The following is a 20,173-nucleotide window of genomic DNA, read 5'->3' on the forward strand; positions in this document are numbered from 1 at the left end:
GACAAGATGTCTTCCACAGAATGGAGACCCTTTGAAGACTCAGGCTCAGGTTGAAGACATGCTGAAGGACTCCACAAAGCTGGGGGGCACGGGCTTTTAGCACCCCGGGGCTAACGCCATCGGGGCCTGCGGCCTTGTTTGAGTGGAGCCTCATCAGCTGTCCTCTCACCTGGTCAGCAGTCAGGCACACAGCAGAAGTTACAGGTGGGGGAGGGGGGAGTCGTCGGTCTGGAGAGGGCCGTTAGCCTGATGGGGAGGGGGGAGCAGAGTACTCAGAGGAGCTTGAGGGCCGACAGCAGCTGAGTTAGAGGGGGATGAGCAGGAGCCGGTGTGTCGAATCTGTTAAAGAACAGATTAAGTTCGTTGGCCCTGTCCAAGCTGCCTTCAACTCCTCTGCTGCCAGTCGGTCTGAAGCCAGTGATGGTCTTCATGCCGCTCCAGATCTCTCTCATATTGTTCTGCTGGAGTTTCCTCTCCAGCTTCCTCCTGTACTTCTCCTTGGCTTCCCTGATTTTCACCTTCAGGTCAGCCTGGATTGCCCTCACCTCCTCCCTATTACCATCCGTAAAGGCCCTCCTCTTGGCATTCAGAATGTCCTTGATGTCCTTTGTTACCCACGGTTTGTTATTTGGATAACAATGGACCATCTTGGTTGGGACATTGCAGTCCACACAGAAGTTAATGTAGCCAGTGATGCACTCAGTGAGCCCGTCAATGTCCTCTCCATGAGGTTCACAGAGTACATCCCAGTTTGTCACCTCAAAACATTCCTGCAGTGTCTCATAGGCCTCCCCTGACCATCTCCTCACTGTCCTTGTGGTCACAGCCTGCCTTTTAACCAGAGGCACATAGCAGGATTTGAGGTGAACCAGGTTGTGGTCTGACCTACCCAGAGGGGGGAGGGGGGAAGAGCTGTATGCATCCTTAACGTTAGCATACATCAGGTCCAGTGTCCACTCCTCTCTAGTAGGACAGCTCACATACTGGGTGAAATTAGTCAGTGTTGTTGAAACACTGACATGGTTGAAGTCACCCGAGATTAAAATGAGTGCACTCGGGTGTTGAGTCTGGAGATGTGCTATGGCGGTGTGAATGACGTTGCACGCCGATGCCGGGTTAGCAGAGGGGGGGATGTAAACAGCCACAACAATGGCATGTGAAAATTCACGTGGCAGATAATATGGCCGGAGTCCCACAGCTAACAGTTCAATATCCGGGCTACAGATACTCTGCTTGATGGTAACTTGACCAGGGTTACACCATCTGTTGTTAACTAGAACAGCAAGCCCGCCGCCTTTCCGCTTACCGCTCCCGGTGTGATCCCTGTCGGCCCGAACAGTCTGAAAGCTGTCGATGGAAACGTTATGGTCCGGGATATCCTGGTGTAGCCATGTCTCAGAGAAGCACATCAAGCTACACTCACGGAACTCCGTCTGACTCCGGGCTAACGCTGTTAGCTCGTCCATTTTATTCGCCAGCGATCTCACGTTGCCCATGACGAGAGAAGGCAGACATGGCTTAAATCTCTTATTCTTAAGTCTCTTTTGTCTGCACCCCTCTCTTCCCTCGCCGCCTGCTCCACCTCTGCATCCTCGGTGTGTCCTCCTCCAGATCTCAGTGGGGACATCGGTAGTCCTGGGCGCCATGCCGCTCGGCTTCAGCGCGATCAGCTGTTCCCTGGTGCAAACAATGCGGCCAAACAGCTGATCTGCAGCGGTGCCCTGACCGAGTAGTAGAAGAAGAAGTTCCACGGCGAAAAAAAGTACAAAAACACTTTCTACTCTCATTTTCGCAAAGAGCATAGTTTAAATTACACTTACACACAAGTTACTCAAGTTTGGAATAAAAAAGGAAAGTTAAAAGTTGGAAAAAGTAAGACGACGAGACAGAGCTACGGCAACAGGCAGCATGCGGGCTGGCGCATGCGCACATCAACATTAAGTCCTATACACAATCGAGGTCGGACACTGAGTGTGGAGAGTGAAGTGGTTTTATACTGGGTGTGATTGGGGCTGATTGAGGGCAGGAGTGTAATTAGGAGCAGGTGTGGGTGATTATGGGCTGGTGAGGACATGACAGGCTGTGACAGTAGCGTGAAGGGGGCTACAACTTTCATTTTATTGTGCAGTCCTGTATTGTAGAATGACAAATAAATGTACCTTGAACCTTGGTGATGGGTTTCTCAGCAACATCATCATGTGCTTGCACAGACAGGGAACAGAAAACTAATGAGAAAACAGTCAGAATGACTGAGTGTTGATAAAGACATACAAGTTACATAACAAGGATGATAGTCTGCACTGTCCACTACCTGTTCCTGGCTGACCATAGTCCCACATTGCCCTCGACATTGTTACTGGACTTCCACCTTCTCAAGGTCATGCAGTCATACTCAACATTGTGGACAGATTCTCCAAAGCTGTGCTTTTTGTGGCTCTTCCCAAACTCCCTCGTCCACCATGTTTTCTGCCTTCATGGAATCCCAGCTGATATCGTCTCAGGGACACCAATTCATCTCCCCCATTTTGGAAGGCTTTTTGTCAGACCCTCGGAACCTCAGTGAGTCGCTCTTTGAGTTATCATCCCCGGACTAATTGACAGACGGAGCGGGCCAACCAGGACCTGGGAGCTGCGCTCTGTTGTGTCACTGCCAGTAACCACTCCGCCTGTAGCACACATCTTGCCTGGATATAATATGCACACAAATCCACAGGTATGTCCCCATTTGAATGTTCCCTGGGTTATCAGCCACCTCTGTTCCATGCTCAGGAGGATAAAATCACCATCCCTTCAGTCATGGCCCATCAAGGTTTGGAGGAGTGCCCGCTCTGCCCTGCTCCACTCTGCTGACCACAACCGGTACTACCGGTCAGGAAGTTTGTCTTTTCTCCAAAGATCTCCCGTTAAAGACTCTAGGAAACTCATGCCCTGTTACATTGGCCCATATCTGATAGCCTGCATCATTAATCCAACTGTTGTTAAACTCATGCTGCCTGATCCCATGAGAATTCACCCCACTTTCCACACCATCGATGACCACCTGGCCTACACTGTCTTATGGCTGCTGCATGTGCATGCTGTATTGGGAGGATACAGTCTGGAGGAGTGCAACTGGGTACCCCACCAGTTCATCCTGGATTTCTTCTTCATCCGCGACTTCCACTGGGACATCCCGACAAGCCGGTGGGTCACCTGGAAATGCCTGGCCATGCCCCTGTATTTTCCCTTGTTTCCTTGTGTTTCCCACTTCCCCTGTGTCTCCTGCTGTCCACTGTCTGTCTCTTTGTGTGTGTGTGATGTGGGTGTGGCACTCCCTCTCTAGCTCCCCTGGCTCCTGGATCCCTGCTCAACCAACACACCTGCCATCAATCAGCTCATCATCTCTCCTGTATATCATTCTCTTATCCCACTCTTCATCAGATCGTTTTCTCAACTGCTGTGGCAGTCACACGTTTCAGGCCTCTCTAGTTTAGTGAATTCAGAGAGTGAGTTCAGAGTTATTAACTGTCTTTTACCTTGTACCTCAGGATCATCACACACCTGCCTGTCTGCTAACCCTTGTGCAACTTCAGTCTGCCAATGCCACTCACCCTCGTCCATCCGTCCTGCTTAGTCTGCCATCCTCCATTGCACCTCAGCCAGCCATCTGTTCCTCTCCACTCCACCTCCATTCTCTGTTATCCTACAATAAACTTTCCTAACTTCACCTTACCCCTGTGTCTGTGTCCTGTGCTTGGGTCCACCTTGTAACACTGTAACACGGTGTGTGTATCTTTGGGAAGTGCTGGAATGTAGTTAAACAGCCATGCTGTCTATTGGGTGCTCTGAATATAGTACAGTTATCTGCAGTCCCATGTGTTGTGAAAAGGAATAAATCTTTCTGAAGGCGTTATTAGGATCTTGAAACATTGGACGGTTTAGCCCAGCCCAGAAAACTTTTGATTATTACCCGATAAATGCACCATTTTCAAGTTAAAGGACACTGCTCTACCAGTGTCAAGTGTTTAAGGGACACTGCTCTACCAAAAGGTTGCGTAGGCTGGCTTTCACAACATGAAATCAAAATAAACTAAATTTGAATTCTGAATTCTGAATTCTCATTCAACTTTGCCCACCCAAATATGTGCCAGATATGCCCACCCAGTGCCTCAGTCTATCTAAAAGAATGCCATGATCAATTGTATCAAAGGCAACACTTAAGTCCAACAGTACAAGAACTGAACACATGCCTGCGTCTGCATTCATTAAAAGGTCATCAGTGACTTTGAGAAGGGCTGTCTCAGTGCTGTGGTGTTGGCGAAAGCCAGACTGGAACTTTTCAAAGGTATTATTGTTTTCCACAGCAGCAAGAAGCTGCTTAGATAAACGTTTTTCAAGAATCTTCCAAATAACAGGCAATTTGGAGATTGGGCGAGAGTTATCCGGGAGGGTGGGATCAAGCCCAGGTTTTTTTAGGACTGGCTGGACACAAGCTGTTTTAAAGAAATCAGGGACGCAGCCAGTAGACAGCGAGCTGTTAAAAATTATTTGTAAAAGGGGCGCAATACAATCCATAACTTCCAATAAAGACCTAGTTGGGATTTTGTCCAGAGGGCTGGAGGACACTCTCATAAGAAACATGATGTCTGTGAGTTCAGGCAGCGTAACAGCAGAAAAATTGCTCAAAGAATCCCTGAGCGGGTGATCGACATCTAAAAAGGCAGGGTTGGGGGTGATATCAGATCTTATTAACTCCACCTTTCCAGCAAAGTGCAAAAGAAACTTTTCACAATCAGCATCACAATCAACAGGGGCACAAGGAGAGGCAGGGTTAACTAACTGATCCACAGTCTTAAATAGGAATCTGAGGTTGTGCTGATGGGCAGAAATAAGTGCAGAGAAATGACATGTTCTTGCATCCTTCACCATCCTATTATAAAGGCGTAATAACTCTTTCATGGCCACAAAGTGGACCTGGAGACCTGATTTCTTCCATCTGCGTTCTGCTTTTCTGCATTTCTTTTTACAGCTTTGAATACTGTCATTAAACATGGCTGTTTTCTAGTCTTTGAGTTTGGTCTATTTTTCAGAGGAGCTATGAGACCTAAAGTTGAAGAACACAGATAGTTAAAATAATCAACCAAATCGTTGGTGTTGGAGGGATTGGGAAACACACTGCCAGGAGGATTGAACAGTGTACAGCATTTTATGGCACTATGCTCATTAAGGACGCTTGTGTACTTAGAGCGAGATAAGACAGTACTAGCAGCCTCTAATTCACAGTTAAAAACAATGCATAGGTGATCAGATAGAAACATGTCCCTGATTTCCACAGACTAAAGACTAGGTCTAAGGTGTGGCCATGGGAATGAGTTTGGCCAGACACATTTTGTTGAAAGTTAAGAGTTAGTGATATTTTAAAAATCAGTAGCAAGGGCATTAGAGGAGTCATCAACATGAATATTAAAATCACCACAGAGAAGAATTCTATCATAATTTAACACAAGACTGGATAAAAACTCAGGGAGTTACAAGAAGAAGGATCCAGCTGGTTTAGGGGGGCAATAAACAATAGCAAATATGACCGGGAGGGGGCCACCAAGTTTAAACATGAGCACTTCAAAGAAGGAAAAATCATTGCAAGCTATGAGGTTACACTTAAAATGCTTCCTATAGACAGTAACAAGGCCCCCACCTCGACTACAGACCCTAGGGCAACTAAAGCAGTCAAAATCAGGAGGGCACAATTCAGCCAGCTGACTATGATCACCAGGACGTAACCAGGATTCAGTTAAAAACATAAAATCTAAATCAGTAGAAGAGACAAAATCATTTAAAATAAACGTTTTGTTAGAGAGGGATCTTACATTGAGAAGAGCCATCTTAAAAAGTCTGTGCTGCTTCAGATTTGAGGTTGAGACTGGAGGTAGGGTTCTGGCCCGGATCTTTATTAAGTTATTATTATTGCTGTGTCGGCTGTGTCTGTTTCGCACTAAGGACCTATCCGAAATTACCACAGAAATGTTAAAAGCACTAGAGGGATCCGGACTCCAGATAGCAGCACTATGATCAGTCCACAAGGGGGAGTTAGTGACAGCAGAGGGTGCGTGGCTGTTTTTGGTGGGCAGAGAAGAGGAAGAGCGAGGGGAAACAGGTGATGTAACTAGTCAACTACGTGAGGAGGACAGCACAGCATGCTGCAAGTTAGCTGCCAGCATGCGACTACCTGACTTGTTTGGGTGAAGACCATCTTGTGCAAACAAGGAAGAACAATCCCAGAATAAGTTAAAGTTGTGAATAAAACCAACGCCATGGGTGCTGCAGAGGATCCTGCTAAAATGGCCAATTCCACGACCCATTGTATGAATTGGACCCAAAATGAAAGCATGCTTTCCGGTGCTGTTGAGCAGGTCAAAGAGGCGAATGAAGTCTGCTTTCGTCAGCTCCGATTGCTGACGCGCGGTGCCATTGGTGCCAACATGGACTATGATTTTTGTGATAGTTGTCAGGAGTGCAGCCAGAAGTCCGGGGAGCTTTTCGAGGATATCGGGGGTCAATATGGAATCTCCAACGGTCAGTGTAGTTGGAGGGATGAGAGGAGGCAGAGTTGGTGATCGTGGAGACGGCTGAGTTCCATCAGCCATCCCTGGGATAGAAATGGCCGGGGACTGCTGCGGCGAGGGGGTGGCATCCTCCTTAGCAGAGGAGTTCTCTGCCGTCTCAGGATGTATGAGACCCCCAGAGCTTCTCCTGATCACGGCCTCTTTCAGTAACTTGCGGTGAGAGGAGGAGGAAGACTTGACCTCTGGAAAAAGGGAGCATCCCTCCAGTGGAGGAAAGTCCTGTGTATCCAGGATGTCAAACCTGTTGGCCAGCGGGAGGTCTGTCCTTACAGGCTACGGTCCAGTGCTCCGGCAGGCGTGGAGTCGAACTCACCGGAGCCTTCGCCGGCGAGTGACTGTGCATCCACTGGTGCTCGGCAAGGAGTAGAAATGGCAATTGCTTTGGGCTTTGCACCCATGAGGAACCACGTATCTTCAGGATTAGCTGAAACGGCTTCATGCTCTGGGGCACCAGTGATGATGGAGCCAAGCCACGGAAGAGTGGCATCATTGTCCAGTGCTGGAGTGGAGCAGTCGGGGGAGTGAGATAGGATGGTCGCATTCTGGCTTGCGCAGCCAGAGGAGCTGAGGACTGCCAGGTGTTTTGCCTGGGCTGAGGCAACAGTGGAGAACTCCAGGACTCCTTGTCTTTTTCTCTGAACTTGGCTTCCAGACAGGTGATACTTTTCCTCAGCTTTGAGACGGTAAGGTGACAAGATCCACACTCATTTAGTCCGTGAGAGTGCTTCGAAGCTTAAAGTCCACAGTTAAGTCCATAAAAGTGCTACAAGCATAAAATCCTTGGTAAAAGCGACTGGCTAGCCTAGCCGCCGGGCTAAAAACAAACCTAGCTAAGCTAGCAGCAGTGGAGGCAGTCCGGTAAACCATGTCGAGTTGCAGCCAGCTTAAAATCACTTAAGATCCACACGTCCGATGACCGAAAACGTTTTCCAAGTTAAAACATATAGCTAAAGCAGTGGCCAGGAAAGCAGTGTAGCGTAGAAAACTTGGTTTAAAAACTCAATAAAATATCAATTTACGATGGTTTAAGACGAAGTTTCTAGCAACGCTTCTGCCGGGTGCACAAAAACGCAGACACATGCGCAGTCAACATCCAATGGATTTATGGATGTTTATCCATATTTAATTTGAACTGTGACAAACTATGTTAAACTTGTGTCTTATCATATCTGATACTCTCCTCTTCTTCACCTCTCCAGAAGCTCTTTTGATGTTTCATCTGTCTGTCGCACTCCTCATCTCCTCTGCTCTCTCCTCCTGTTCTCATCTCTCTGTCCTGGTCACAAAAAGGTTGATCAAGGTTGAAAATCAGCATATGCCAACCAAAATCTAAACAAATCTCTCATTTTTTGACCAAAGCGTTTGAGAACCACTAAGCTAGACTAGCTAGCTACCGAAAGAGCCCTCTTCTTAACCAACCTGAGCTTGTAGATGAGGCAGTGGCACTCTCATGCCCTGACTCATCTGCTGCTACAGCAACAGGCGATATCTCTTCTCCACCTACTTTAGCATCGCCTGCACCTCGTTTCCTTCATCCTTTTTCTTTTTGAAAAAGCTTCTTATATTCATAGCCTTCAAGTCTTGCATTAGTGAATTAGCTAGCTAGCTAGCACCACATGCCAACAATGACAAGCCCTGTAACCTATACGCGCGCTCTCTCTCTCTTTCTCTCTCTCTCTGTGTGCCAAGTAGTGTGAGGTAGATCTGCTAATTGAATGACACACAGAGGTGTTGTTGTGTTTTTGATCAGTGATATCAAATTATTTTAGAGGGCTTAAATGCATGATCAGAATGACAGATGACTAGATCTGGGGCTATTTTTTTTATTCATATTTTTGTAAAAAAAAAAAAAAATTAAATTCATGACAATCGTGTCTCTCCACCGACACTTGTGACAGCAGTGTTGTGCAAGTTCACACTTCACAAGAGCAAGTTCAGTTCACACTAGTTCACATTCATTTCTTACATTTTTTTTCCTTTACAAAATGTTGTGAATTTGACTTGGGTGGAGGAACTTTGTGGCTGTTGACTTATCTTACCCTTTGTTAATGATTTCTTGTGATCATCATTCACTTGCAGATATTTCCCAAGACTGGTTGGATGCTTCAACTGGATGTGTTGTTTCAAATTTGTTGCTGTCAAACACGTGAGTTCTAGGTGTGCGTGAGCGTTGTTAACTCTCGCAGGAGTTAACGTCACTCACGTTCATTAGTTGCAAATGGATATGTTCAGTTCACCAAAAGCATGAGCACTTTCAATGCACATGGACAACACTGTGTGATAGCTTGCTAATGTTACCAGCAGCTACATTGTCATTCGGGGGGGTCCCTTATGACTATTTTCAATTTAACTCACTTCCAAAAATATTTTGGTATTCATTACCCTGAAAACTGTCATTATATTTTTCGTGGAAAAGAACAGGTAAGCCAATGTTCCAACGAAGGAAATTCACCTCAGAGTCTTGGCCATTTCGTCAAAGTTGAGGAAGGGCTACAGAATTTGGCTTAACTGACCTTTCAACTTTCAAATCAGACACATGCATTCTAATTTTGGGCATAAAAAATGTTTTTCGCACACAATATGTATGTATGTGTATTGTTGGAAAAATTATTTAAAAAATGCAAGGAAGATTTACTTACTTTGTTGCTGTCTGTTTATAGCTGGTTTAATGAATTGCAAGAGTTTGTCAGGCTCTATGATCAATCCTTTGCTGACTGATGTAAGTGTTGGGATGTTTGAAGTATCATTGTGCCACTTGGTGACAGTTGCCTGTTAGTTTTAATTTAGGTTTGATAGATGTGGCAGTCTGATGGAGAAAAAAACAGATGTGAGGTAGTCAGAAAACAGCAAACAGATGTGTGCACACTTCTCTCGCTGATTTTCTGTCATCTCTCTACTGTCTGTAATGAAAGCACACAAATGCCCAAAAGAATACCACACAGCGGTGCTGGGTTACATATTACAGGTAAGAATCACACTGTCATGAAACCTTAAATGTATTCTTTCTCTACAAACCATGTATGGTTCGTTCTTGATTTTTCAGTAGAAAAAAAGACTGAAAAACAAAAAATCAAGTTTTTTGTTTTGTTTGTGTGATATTTACATACTGCACTTTGCCACAGCTAACAGCGATCTCCACACTGCATTCGAGCTGGGCATAAACATATACCTCAGACTGTATGTTTCAATTTTAGGCTGAATGTTGGTACAAACACATTTAAAACGATCATGACACAAATATACGACCAACAACAATGATGACATTTGGACGATTTATTGACATTTGCAGTATTTTGAACAGGCATCAACACAGTCACTTACAGTCATTCCCTTTAGTCCTTGCGTTAATGTTTTTTACACCAGAGCTGGCGTGTTGCCTATGTTAAGGATTTGATTTTTGTGGGTCTCAGTGATGCAAGGTAGAAAATGCAGCCAGTATTTCTAGAATATATTGTAAAGCTTATATTGTGTGGCTACAATATATAATACCACAATTCACTCACATTCACTTTCAGGTTTTATTATTGTGGAATGTTTAGCAATGTGACTGTCTCCTCTTCTTCCTCGATGTCTCCATAGCATACTCATTCATATTCTCTTTATACATCCATGGGCATACTTGGGAAGGCATCAGCAGAAACCATACAATTGTAGCAATCAACGGTTTTTAACTCCAGCATGGGTTGTTTTGTTGTTTTTATGTGACCAGACAGTGAATGATGTTTTCATAGTGAAGAGGTCTAATATTTTAAGTAATCTGGAATGTTTATTTTTCTTGGTTAGTCAAACTCAAAAGCCACGCCTACGACAAATCTGCCTCATGCACAGGAATACCACCAGTTAAACTGGAACACCGTAAATATCACACAAACAAAACAAAAACTTGGTTTGGTTTCAATACAGAAAAATCAAAGAACAAACCATACACGGATTCTATACGGTCCGTGTACCCTCCGTCCAAAGCTGTGTTCATCTTGTTTGATAACAGGAAACAACAAACATACAATGCATAATTTCATTTTTCGTTTGAATTAAAAATCAGAAATCAGCTGCTCGACATAATTTAAAAGGCAATACAGCCTATAGGGATCAGAGGTGGAGTGAATGTGGGTGTAGGTTGATTGGTTGTATGATTTGTGCATGCATGCAGATTCTGATGATCTATCTGTCTATCTATCCAATTTCCGATTTGAAGACAAAAACGGGAAAAGCACGGGAGTTACTGTTTTTTAATTCACCAGAAGAAAATGGAAAAACAAAATCATGCATTGTATATTTGTTTATCCTGTTATAAACAAATACCCTCCCATGTATCCTCCATCCTGTTGGATGGGGGTACACGAACCCTCTACACACTGCAATTAAGGTTTTGAATTGTGAATGGCAGTTCAGGGAGAACAATATCAATTCATACAATAACGTAAGAAGTTAAGGGGATGTAGGACCATGGTTATCTTTTTCAAAAATTAGCCCTCACCCTTGTTAAATCATGTATGTTACATGTTTTAGTAATTAATACCTATACCTTATTCTATACTCCCACTTATAATGCTTATTCTTAATTGTTTTTGTTTTTTATTCCTTTTTTTTTTACCATGTTTAGTTTCATACTTTTTTTTTGCTGTATCTTGTATAATTTGGTGCTGCAGTGGTCCAAATATAGAGGAAATAGGAAGCAAGCTGCCACCCAACGCAGTCCTTACATTTTAATTAAATTGGCTGTCTTTTTCTTGTGACGGGGTCACATGGCTTCTTTATGTAGTGTGTGTGAGTATGTTTCTTTGTGCGTGCGGGTGGGGGACAATGGGGTAAGCAGGGTCCTATGGTTTGTATAAACAATACAATACAATACAATACAATACAATACATTGTGCACCAAACAGTAAAATGGGTCATAATGAATTTAATCTAGGGGTCCGCCTCCAAAGCATATCAAATTGCATGACAGCAAAAAATTGAGTGCTAGCTAGCTGGGATTCAAATGACTGCTTTGAGGGAATCTCACAATCTCTTACTTTTTTGGGGGGGGGATTTACAAACTGTACAGCATACTATCCCATCTGTCCTTAGAACCTCGATTCCGATGAGGAAAAACTCCCCCAAAAACCCTTTAAAAGGGAAAAATGGAAGAAAGCTCAGGAAGAACAGCAGAGGAGGGATCCTTCTCCCAGGATGGACAGACAGGAAATAGATGTTGTGTGTATAGAATAGACCAGCATAGTAAAATTACAGTATGGACAATCATGACGACAAATTTACAAATAGATTGTAAGTTAACCTTTACACATTTGTACTTGTAAACGGTCCATTTTCTTAAATATGGACTATGTGGATTGATGGGAAGAGGACTTTCTGTCAGGCATTTGTGCAAGATGTGTGTATGCTCGAGTTTCCTATCCCAGATATTGCTCTTTTTCACTTTTCTTTTCATGCAGGGGTGTCCTCAAGTTGCCTTCATATTAACTCTGTGTCTAGCAGCCTCACCAGATCCCCAGGTTTCAGAAGCGTAACTGGTGAGTAAACAATTATCATTACCATTACCTTACACTTTATCTAAATCACTAACAATTCACCACTCACCTCCTTCATACTGTACAGCTTCATATGAAACAATGACATACCTGACATTAGTGTAGGATAACAGGAACTTGGCCAGAAGATAATAATTAGCAACTCTGAACATTGAGGCATGTCTGAATAGCTGTGCTTGGGCTGTTAATGTCAGCCTGAAGAATTGGCCCTGACAGGCAGGCAGGCTGGCGTCAAGGTTGGCAGAGAGACACCGAGAGAGAGGGAAAGGGCGAATGAGTGAGAGAGAAGTTGGCATGAAAAGAGAGGATCTGAACCACTGCCAGGTTTTGCTGCTTAAATGGAGAGCCAACAGCAGAGAGGGGTTCAGTTGTCCGGACCATTAAAACAGCACAATATTGTTTTCTGTGTTGTGTGTGTCTGTGTGATCAAAACATTTTTTTTTTTTTTGCCTTTTTACATCTAGTTCAATAAATGTCCGCTCGTTAGCCTGCACATAGAGAATCAGGGCAATGTTGTAGCAGCTCTTTCCTGCTGGAACTTTGTGGCTCTGAATACAGATCTGCCCAGACATCAGAACCTAGAACTCCTCCGGTCAGGACTTTGACAAAATCAGATCTGCTGCACATATTGTTAACTTTCAACACACACTTTCCATCATGGTTAGGCAATTGCATATAGATACCAAGGACATCAGTCATCACTGAGTCATGGGATCTAACAGTCAGATTGCAAAGTCATTGCAAAGTCAAATAGAACTGGGCAAGGATTAAAGGACAAATCCAGAGATATACTATATTATTTCTTGTAATAAACAAATCCCAAGTGCAGACCCAAAACAACAATGAATTGATCATACTAACAGGTACTCAGACTCAGTGGGGGGGGATATGAGATGTAGAGGACTCAGGAGCACCTCAGGAAGCCAACAAAAGCCAGCAAGAACATGAATTCTAGGGTTAAGTCAACCATAGGGGATATGTAACCTAAACGTAGAGAACGGATGCATAGACTAAGAAGGTCTGAAGTGAGTGGTAAGCGTCTGGCCGTAAGAGCAGGTTCCTGTTACCGAAGCCTTTGATTAACATTGTAACATGAAAATGAGAGGTAGATGGTATGTGGCGTGATATGACTTGAAACAATTCCAGGCTGAGGGAGTGCTTGGGGCGAGGCTGTTAAGGATGGCTTCTTGTGAAGTGTTAGAGAGGTTTCTCAGCTGTGGACCTAGTTGAATGTTATGGCTGAAAACAGTGGGACTGGTATGGAATGAAAATCCTATTCTGGGGCCAAGTGTCTGAATTTCTGAAATGAAAAACGAGACAATGAATCAGTGATATTGTGGTAGCCAGGAATGTGGGCTGCGCTGATGATGAACTGGTATTGAGCTGAGATTAGTGTGATTCTGCGAAAGCACTGCATGATGGCTGGAGAACGAGATCGACCTTTGTTTAGGATCTCTACGACTACTGTGTCATCAGAGTGGATGAGTATTGACTTCCTAGACCATTCATGCCCCCAAAGAATGGCCGCTATGATAATGGGGTATAGCTCATGAAGCGCAGATGAAGGAGAGCGGGACTCCGAGTCTAGAGATTTCAACTCTGAGGCCCAAGCAGAAGCAAACCATCCCTCCACAGTAGCCACCGAGACCTATGGAAGGAGCTGCGTCTGTGTACAGTTGAATGTTCTCGGGTTGAGTGATGATGTCGTCATAGAAGAAGGAAATGCCATTCCAAGAAGACAGGAAATGTTGGTCAGGATCCAGCACATGGCTTCTGACAGGAAGTCGAAGGTCTTGGGACTGCTTCTGCAGCGCACAGAAAAATAATGAACTCCTTTCCAGCAAACCCTGAAAAAACGCCAGAAATCTGGATGAATGTGCAAGACTTTGAATGTGCTGGTGATGTCTGCTGAGACACATTATCTGAAGATATAGTTTCTCTAGATGGCATTGCCCTGGCCTCCAGCACCACCATAAGGAACCTCTGAGTTATCTTTGATCAGGATTTATCCCACATGAAACAAACTTCAAGGACAGCCTTTTTTCACCTACGCAAAAATCAGGCATATCCTGTCTCAAAATGATGCCAAAAAACTAGTGCATGCATTTGTTACTTCTAGGTTGGACTATTGCAATTCCCTATTATCAGGCTGCCAAAATAAGTCCCTTAAGATTCTCCAGTTGATCCAGAATGCTGCGGCACGTGTACTGACAAGAACTAGGAAAAGATATCATATTTCTATAATATTCGCTTCTCTGCACTGGCTACCTGTAAAACCCAGAATAGTTTTTATAATTATTTTGTAATTTTATAATCCTTCTCCTCACCTACAAAGCTTTTAACTGTATTACCCGACAAGAACACTGCGCTCCCAGGATGCAGAGTTACTTGTTGTTCCTAGAGTCTCCAAAAGTAGAATGGGAGCCAGAGCCTTCAGTTATCAAGCTCCTCTCCTGTGGAATCAGATCGCAGTTTGGGTTCGGGAGGCAGACACCATGTCCACATTTAAGAGTAGGCTTAAGACTTTCCTCTTTGATAAAACTTATAGTTAAGGCTGGCTTTGGTGAGCCCTGAACCATCCCTTAGTTATGTTGCTATAGGCCTAGACTGCCGGGAGACTTCCCATGGTGCACCTCTTTCCTCTCTCCTCATCTCCCTCACCAATTGGATGCATTTTTATCCTATTACTGCATGTTACTAACTCGACACCTTCTCTCGCCTGTAGTTCTGTGCTTTCTTGTTTCTCTCATCTCTCCTTCTGTCACTTTCAGCAGGTATTTCTGCCTCCGGAGCTGGTTGTGGGTCACTTACTGCCCCCGTATTCCTGCTCGACAACTGCTACTACAGTTGTTGTTATTGGCTCTGTTACTAATATTGCCATTATTATTCCTACAGCTGTCATTCCTGTTATTATTAATTTTTTATATTAATGTTACCACTATAATTACATTATTACTATTTTAAAAATTCTAGGTGGTATTTGCTTTGTGCCTCTTTTTTGCAAAGTATTTTCGAGTGGCGACACCTATTGGGCTGATGCAGAACACTGGAAAAGGAAGATTGTTGAATGGGCCTATTATAAATCCCTCTTTGACTTCTTTGGCCAATAGGGTGTCGACTGTGTGAGGTTCTGTGAGAGCTGACTGGAGGTTATGGCAGGCATGAGAAGTGTCGATATGTACTTCTATACCTGGATGGAAACCATGTGTGAAGCCATTGATGAGAAGGTGAACAAACTGTCTATCTGGATGGTTTTGTAGAGCAGTGGCATGGACATTGACTTTGATGGTTGTGCTGAGGTGCTGTGCTAGTCAGCCTGCAGGTGTGGTTGGATTGTGGGGACTGGTGCTCGAGACATGCAGGAGGCGGCAGTTGAAAAGAGTGCAGCCCCGGTGGTTGAAGTTGTTGCAGACCATCCTGCATCCCTGGTAGAGGATTGGCCCTTCCCGTTTGTCAGCTCCTTTTGACATGGGGACATTAACTGAGGGACGTATATCCGTGGGCCTAGGGATGATGGGAGGTGGGGGTGCAGCAGGTGATAAACAGTTAAATACTGGGGTGTTATGTGAGGAAGAGGGACATGAGCAAGGTGGTGGAGCACTGACTGTACATGCTGTGGCGGGGTGGGAGGGGGCTCCGCATGACTCGCAGTAGAGGGATGTACGGGCTGCAAAGATGAGGCAGTAGAGTTTGGAGTCGAGGGCACCCCAGTATGTTCCCTGGTTGAATTGCTGTATCCGGCCAGCTGCCTGGTTAGCCAAATGTACATGGTAGCCATAGAAGCCCGTCCCTCCAAAATGTAAGGCCATGTTGAGCATGATTGAGAGATAATCATCAATCTCAGATCTTCCTGTGGGAAAGGCTGAACAGATGATGTCGTGGAAAAGTTAAAAGGCAAGGGCAAATTCTGCTGGAGTTAAGTCCTTTGACCTTGAAGGTAACGGAGCTGCACTGAACTGAGGTTGGTCTGCATTTCCCTGGGCTGGCTAGTGTCGAATATGGATGGTTGAAGGAGCTGGGCTAAATCTACAAAATACATAAAAGAGGATAGACCTGTTGGAAATGGAGGAGGAGGCTTGAGTATCCTGTGGTGGGGCCCTTTGAGTTGGTGAACAGGGCTCTTGTGCTGCTGTGTTTGTTATGAAGTAAAAGGGAGGAGCAGAAGCAGTATTGCTATAAGCAGTTGAAGGAAAGTTAAAGGAAGGCATGAAGGGATGAAAGGATTTATGTGCACAGGGGTTTTGTGAAGCCTGTGAACACAGGGATGAAAAGAAGGCTGAGATCGCCTGTGAAAAGTCAGATACAGAGGGAGCAGGCACAAGGGGAAATACAACCTGGCCCCCAGCAGGGGGGTCGTCCACCAATCGGAAGGACGGCGGTTCGAGCAGTTCTGCCATCAGTGTGTGAATGGGGTGAATGTGATGTGTGTGTGAAGCGCTTCGAGTGGTCGGAAGACTAGAAAGGTGCTATACAAGTACAGTCCATTTACCATTTACCATCATTTAACAATGGAGACTGCTGTTCACATTTTGTCTACCAACAATTAAGGTTATTGATTAGTTTTAGATTAGTTTACCATTTTGTTGATTGATGAAGATTGTTGTTGGTAGCATTGACATCCAAATGAAAATCTATCAGTGAAAGTCTTACTTTATGTTTAGCTTTGAAGTCATCTATTGTTCTCTCTAGTGGTGTAACTGCATGGACATATATGGACATTCTTATTGCCTTCCTTTTATCTCTCTTCTTCATGCTGCAGAACTCCTCATCAGACAGCAGCCAAGCAACTCATCACACATCTGTGAGGATAATGTTTGAGAGAGTAAACATATTTTGACTGCAAAAACTTTAGGCACAGGTGCACATGTCTACAACTGTATAACCAAATGTGAAGATTGGTTCAGATCAAAATGTCTTTTTTGATACTAACACTTGTCTCCCAAGTTGGGAATTTTTTTGGATTGTTAATTAATATCGGCTTGAGCCCCTTAATTGAGAACATCTGGTTATTGAAATTGCAGTGTCATGTCTTTCGTAGTATCTATAGTATAAATCAGCTGTGAGAGTTGTGTCAGTATTCTTTGAAAATAAGTCAAGCACTTTCTCTGTGGGTGTTGCGCTAAGCCAAGGTTGTGCTTTGTCACCAATTCTGTTTGATGTTCACGGACAGATTTAAAGTGCAGAGAAGTGGACACTGTTTGATGTCATCAGGATTGCATCTCTGCTCTTTACTGATGATGTAGTTCCGTTGGCTCCCTCAGTCTGTCAAACTACCATTTGTAACTCCAAATAGCCATAAACAATAAACAAAAGTGTTTTTCAACCCATATCTTACTAAAAGCTGTTTTCATTTTTGTCTCATTTATGGTGATGCATATTGCATAACACAAACCAGACTGAGCGCTGCAAACATGAGAAACAAAGTACTCTATATGAACTCAGAGAAGCTGCAGCAGGGTTAGTTTTTTTTTTAATGAATGAAATTGCACAATTGCACAATACGCACAATTCAACATTTTAATAAGGTCTGAGTTGAAAATTGGTCATACCCTCTAAAGTCTTGGTTGTATGCAATATATGTACAGTCATACAGTAGTAATTTACATTAATACAGTTGTTTTAGAAAAGGTGTGTGTATGCATGTCTGTCAATTAAAGCCACATAAAAGCCACATCAAAGCCTCTATTTTGTCTCGTTTCTCTAGTACTGCACCACTGAGCTCATGTGGCTTCAAAGAGATCACTCAGAGGATCTGTTAATGACATTCAGTTGTTATCAATCTGCATTAATAATGAATGCATTGAAGTGGTACTGTGCCCAATATCTATTTGTTTTTCTGCAATCTTTCTCTGCAATCTGAATCATCTGTCAATTATCTTTCCCCGTACTGGGGAATTATTAAGGCTATTTATCTTTGGACAAGCAACACGTGGACGTACAAAATAAAACAGTTTAGTTTCACAGAAATTTCATTAATTTCTGTGGGGATTAGTGCTGGCCAAAAATGAACAAACAATTCTTTTCCACTGATTCTTTCTATTCTGAGTTGATACATACTGGGTCTGCACTGGTATGTACTGCCTCCAGGAAATAGCTATATGCTCAATCTCTAAAGACACTGACAAAAGCTCTCACCTTCTCCTGCCTGCTCAGCTTTTTTCTGTTACCAAACTAACTGCCAGTCATATAAATGGAAGCATTACAGCCTTAAATAGTGTTACAAACTCATTTGAGTACTGTGTGAGAAAGCTTAGCTTTAAGCAGTGCTGGTGGTGACTAATTTGTCCCTTGGGGGTTAACCGTAGCTGTATGAGCTCATTGCTGACACCGTTCAGTGCTAGAAACCTGCATGCGACTCAACCTGACTCGACTGCTGCTGAGACCAGCTCAGCTCTCATACATCTCCAACTGCTGCCCAAATGCTGAAAAATGCCAAAGAGACCGCTTGGGGGCTTGGGGACTCGTACAGATTCGTACATGTACCAGAGTCAGACAGTAGACTCGGAACTTGTTAGCCCGTGGATACTATTGCTGCTACCTGTGGACTTTGTAGAGACTTGCTGCTGCAGTTTGGTTGATAGTTAGTTAGACAACATTTTGTGCCTGTTAGTGTTAATAATTATTTTGCATTTTGATTTAAATACTTTTATCATTTACAGGTCATTTTTTATTTCTGCTACTGGCATGATAGAACATACATAGGAGTTGGTAGATTTTTGTTCATTTACTGTAAAAATAATACATAATAATAATTTAGCATCAACACAATTAATCCAGTAGGTAAAGTAACTTTAGCTTACAGCTTCATATTTTTGGATGTTAATGAAGCATATTGCTTTACTTCCACTCGATATCAGTGTCATAGTTAGCCACTATGCCCCCTGATCCTTTTGTCCTCTTCTGTATCTGCCTTCCCCTGTGTTTCCTGGCGGTCCCCTGTCCGTCTTGTGTGTGTGTGTGTGTGTGTCTGGGTTCTGGGCTGGTTTCCAGATCTCCCGGCTGCTATTGATTACCGGAACACCTGATCATCATCATCATCATCAACCACCACAGTTATCTACCGGGCTCATCCACACTTCCAGCGCCAGATCGTCTTCGTACCCAGTACGCGCTATACGTAACGGCTCAAGTAAGATACCTTTTGAAGTTTGTCTGTACTTACCTTATGGTAATATTGTCTGTCTGCGTTGTAGACCTCTGTGCTGCCGGTGATCACTTCCCTGTGCCACGGCCATCGGACTCTAGTCTCAGTCTCAGCGTGTCTTCACCCGATCAGCCCAGCCTTCAACCACGCCAGCCAGTCCAGAACCCGCTTCCCTGGTCTCCGCTCAACGCACCACTCTCCAGCCTCCGTCCAGTCCGGTCGAACTCTCCGTGCTACAACGCACTTCGCCAGACACGCCGCGATCTCCTGATCTTTCCACACAATAAAACTGTTCAGACCTTGTTCAGCTCTGTCCATGTGTCCTGCTTTTGGGTGCCAAGTTCGTTCCACATAACAATCAGCATATCACATTAGTGTGCTCTGAACTCTTGTGGCCTGAAATGTGTGCAACACCAAATAATTGAAAACTTGCAATACTCGAGGTCCAGAGCTGAGTATACCGAGGCAACATGACTCTCGAACTTCCTGGCACTAATGATAATCTCAGTTCTCAGCTACAAAACGTTAATGGAGAGAAAGATCGACACAGTACATTAATACAGTAACAGTAACAGACACAACACGTCAGCCAAACTGATCATGGGGCAGGTTAGGGAGATCTTGAGGAATCGTGCACACCACATCACTTGTGGTCAAACCGCATTCGCTCGTAATAACTAATTGTATGGTAAATGGACTGTATTTAGAAAGCGCTTTTCTGCCCTACTGGACAAAACGCCCTGGTTAATGATATGATAATATATCAAGTCACTCTTAAATACCATATACAATGAAGTATAAGATACTATATGTATAATATATAATTTCATGTTTTAGATTGAGTCACAGCCACAACAACAATACCAACTCACAGAAAAATCATTAAAAGCTGCCAA

At 43.9% G+C, this 20,173-nt stretch overlaps 1 long non-coding RNA gene across 2 annotated transcripts; it reads left to right on the forward strand.

The window, feature by feature from the left end:
- Positions 1 to 11,850: 11,850 nt before the first annotated feature.
- On the forward strand, positions 11,851 to 19,584 carry LOC122862896. Of its 2 annotated transcripts, XR_006374866.1 has the most exons (3): positions 11,851 to 12,115; positions 19,124 to 19,237; positions 19,327 to 19,584. It is a non-coding gene; the product is annotated as an uncharacterized LOC122862896 (long non-coding RNA). The 2 variants fall into 2 exon arrangements; XR_006374865.1 differs by lacking the exon at positions 11,851 to 12,115 and having other exon boundaries at positions 18,293 to 19,237.
- Positions 19,585 to 20,173: the final 589 nt, after the last annotated feature.

The sequence above is a fragment of the Siniperca chuatsi genome, linkage group LG16 (assembly GCF_020085105.1).
Source record: "Siniperca chuatsi isolate FFG_IHB_CAS linkage group LG16, ASM2008510v1, whole genome shotgun sequence".
Classification (NCBI taxonomy): Eukaryota; Metazoa; Chordata; class Actinopteri; order Centrarchiformes; family Sinipercidae; genus Siniperca; species Siniperca chuatsi.